The sequence below is a fragment of the Pinus tabuliformis genome, chromosome 2_2 (assembly GCF_031772625.1).
Source record: "Pinus tabuliformis cultivar Carrire ecotype Pingquan chromosome 2_2, CPIR1, whole genome shotgun sequence".
NCBI lineage: Eukaryota > Viridiplantae > Streptophyta > Pinopsida > Pinales > Pinaceae > Pinus > Pinus tabuliformis.
In genome coordinates, this window is record NC_142300.1 from 138,791,077 (window position 1) to 138,794,992 (window position 3,916).

Sequence of the window (3,916 nt, forward strand, 5' to 3'; positions counted from 1 at the left end):
ATTCCATATTATAAAATTTAAAGTTTGGACATATTTTAATAACATTTAAAACTTACTTCTCTCCTCCTCTTCTTTTCTTTTTTATTGTATTGGATGACTTTTTACAATTACATGTTAAAATTTGATATAATTAATAAAGATGAAGTCTTAAAACTTAAACATTTATACAAACAACTCAAATTTTATGTTTCAAGTTGATAGAACTTTACATGAATTTTTAAATTTCTTTTGTATTTTATGGCAATTTATTTTATAAATTTGTGTTTATTCCAACAAATATTTAAATATTAATTTTCTAGTTTTTAATTAAACCAATTTATATCTATAATACAATGTGTTTTAAATTCATTTAAGAAGCTGCATTTTAAAATTTATTCTCACATTTTAAAAGTTAGTTTTGCATTTTATATTCCATATTATAAAATTAAAAGATTGGATATGTTTTAATGGGAATTGGAATATGACATTTAAAATTAATTATTTGTATTAGATGACCCTATACAATTACATGTTAAAATTTGATATAATTAATAATGATGAAATCTCAAAAATTTGAACATTTATACAAAGAATGGAAAATTTTATGTTTCAAGTTTATATCAAACAAAAAATGAAATTTGATGCCTTGTAGACATGAATTTCCAAAGTTCTTTTGCATTTTATGACATTTTATCTTATAATTTTTTTAGTATACCATCAAATATTTAAATTTTAGTTCTTAATTAAACTAATTCATATCTGTAATGTAATGTACTTTAAATTCATTTAATAGCTTTCATTTTAAAATTTGTTCTCACATTCTAAAACTTACTTTTGTATTTCATATTCCATATTATAAAATTTAAAATTTGGATCAAATGAAATTCAAAATTAATTTTTTTATATTGGATGATTCTATACAATTACATGTTAAAATTTGATATACTTAATAATAATAAGTTTAAAATTTTGAACATTTATACAAACCATGCAAATATTATGTTTCAAGTTGATGTAAATAAAGAATGAAATTTTATACCCTATATACATGAATTTCTAAATTTCTGTTGCATTTTATGACATTTATTTTATAAAATTTTGCTTATCTCATGATATATTTAAATATTAAATTTTCAGTTTATAATTAAACTAATTTATATCTATAATATAATGTATTTAAATTCATTTAATAGCTTGTTTTTAGAAGTTAATCTCAGACTTTAAAACAATTTTTATTCTATTTTATTTTATTTTTTATTTTTTATCCTTCCATATTAAAAAATTTAAAATTTGGATTTATGTTTCAAGTTAATCTAAAAGGATTGAAATTTTATGCCTTGTAGACATAAATTTTTAAATTTCTTTTTGATTTTATTTTATAAATTTTGGTGGTTTAATACATCAAACATTTAAATATTAAAATTTCACTTTTCAAATAAACAAGTTCATATCTATAATATAATGTATTTTAAATTCATTATAAGAACTTGCGTTTTAAAATTTATTTTCACATTTTAAAACTTATCTTTGTATTTTATATTCCATATTATAAAATTAAAAGATTGCATCTTCCATATTAAAAAATTTAAAATTTGGATTTTATGTCTCAAGTGTAACCAGCTCCTAAGTTTACCTAGTAGGATTCTTCCGTATACTCTCTCATTGTCATCCCTTTTTGTCTCACATTTTGCACCTGTCAATACAGTGCAACCTAGTAATCCTTAGGCAGAAATCTACCTTTCAGCTTGGCCACCATCCTTGGCCACTTCTTTATTGGTCACTTGTTCATCCTTTTTCTCTCTGCTTGGACATTGTCCCACCACAGGGCTGTGTGTCCTCTCAACTTTGTTGCAACGAACTTGACTCTTCGGTCCTCACTCACCTCTTCACATTCAAAATACTTGTCCAACTCGCTAATCCAGTTCGACAGAACTTCTGTGGACAGGTTGCCATCATAATTTGGGATCTCCGGTCCGGGCTTGCTGCCTCAACAACCTCATTTCCAGTCCTTCCTCATCTCACCGGTCTGTTGTAACTATGAATTCTTCCTCAGTGTCATCTCTTATCTCTGGATCCCTTCTCCTTCCTGCTTCCATTACCTCCAAACCAGTAGTAAGGATCCTTGTTTCTTCTCTCAATCCTTCATCTACTACTCTGGGCACACCTCTCCCACGTCCCTGTGTTCCAATTTCCATGTCTATCCAAGCACTTTCAATTTCCCACTCTCATACCACTTGATGGGTCCAGCCCCTCGTTACACTCCGTAACCTTAATAAATGGATAAAAATTAATTGAAATGATTAATAGTTTTATTGACTCTGTGATTAGTTTATTTGGCTGTTGATTATAATGATTTATTAGATATCTTGGCTCCCATTATGACTCGTACCAGCACCGTTAGTTCTTGGACAGGTGTCCACTCCTCGATAATCTCACTCCTGCTTTCGTAAGTGACCCGCAAGCTCTATTCTCCCCGTCATTTGCTCCTCATTCTGTTGGAGCTCGAGGGTTTCACTGTGTAGTCCTTCTGGTGTGATTTTCACCGTAAGAATGTGCTGCTTCATGTGCTTTGGTTCGGTCTGGACCTAGAAACCTATTCAACTTAACTGTCTCGTGAGATACACTTGTCTGGCACTAGTTTTCTCTTGTTCTTCTGCCTGGGCACTTAATATACTCTATTGTGCTATGGAAATTAGCTTATTTGAAAATATTGTGAATTTTCTCTATGTGTGTGGTTACAATTGATTGTTTTGCTTCACTGTGCGACTGTTCCTTCCTTGGTTTCTTTGATTCAACCATTCTCAGAGTTCTTTAGTCATATTGCCCTGTTTCCTTGACAGGTTGTGGTCTCAAGGTCTTCGACTGCGGTTTCTTCTTCAACGACCAAGGTAAGGTCCCGTTCTATGCCATCATTCTTCACCCATTTTTACACATTTATCTCACTCGCTTGCTCCTTTGTGAGCAGAGGGACCCTTGGTGACTGCAACCAGACACTCTATCTCCTCACTCGTAAACTCGAACCCTATGTTTCCATATTTTTTTTGTTCCTCGTTTCTTCTATTCTTGTCGCGAAATGCTCACGCTTTATTGTTGGCAATTTTGTTGCAGGTGGGTTTGTTGAGGAGGTCTTGGCTTCAGCTTTGTTGCCTGCTGGCTAGACCCTGGTAGGGTGGCTCCTTGTAAATCTTGTTCACTTGTTTATCTCTGTCGCTGGCTTTGGTTAGGGTAGTGTGTTGTGAAGACTTTTGGCTGGACGATATAATGTAGTCGAGGCGGTTAGACTTGCAATGTTTCTGTTCTGTGTTGTTGTTGTAGGTTTGTTTACAGTTAGGGTTTCTAAAACTCGTCCACTATTACAATCTCATTCGATTTGTATAGCGTTAATTTGCATAGACTGTATGTATATTGAATAGAGATTTACGGTTACTTTTCTGAATAAAAGGAGAGGGTTTCCTCTTCAAAAAATACCTGTACTATTGGTCTTTGCCTTTTCTGTTCAAAATTTGAGTATCTTCCACAAACTCCTTTCCCTCTTTTGATTTAGTAATTCTGGGCCTATACGGCCTCGTCTCTCTAGTTTCTTCAGTGTCTATACTTGCAAAATTTTGTTGATTTGTCGGACTGTTTAGTCAATACAAGTAGAACAATTTATATATGCTTTGTAGAATAGATACGAGAGAATTTTATTTCATTGTATCAAGCAATTCAACAAACGTAGATAGACAATTGTGGGATGCCAAAATATAAGTTGTGTGCTCAAAGATGTTTTTATTATATTTCTCTTTCTCTAACAGTCGAACTTGTTACAATGCATTCTGTCTCCTTTTCAATAATTTCCTAGAAACAGTTTATCTTAACTGTTGTTAGTTACATTTTGATAGTTCATTTTGAGTTCTAAAATTGTTTGTTTCCCTATGCTATGATATGTAAAAGTTAA

General features: G+C 31.3%; 1 long non-coding RNA gene across 6 annotated transcripts; it reads left to right on the top strand.

Moving 5' to 3' along the window:
• Nucleotides 1-2,384: 2,384 nt before the first annotated feature.
• On the top strand, nt 2,385-3,451 carry LOC149191692 (uncharacterized). Of its 6 annotated transcripts, none has more exons than XR_016254841.1 (4): nt 2,385-2,556; nt 2,820-2,867; nt 2,945-2,988; nt 3,088-3,451. It is a non-coding gene; the product is annotated as an uncharacterized LOC149191692 (long non-coding RNA). The 6 variants fall into 6 exon arrangements; XR_016254837.1 differs by having other exon boundaries at nt 2,399-2,551; XR_016254839.1 differs by having other exon boundaries at nt 2,409-2,592.
• The last annotated feature ends 465 nt before the right edge of the window (nt 3,452-3,916 follow it).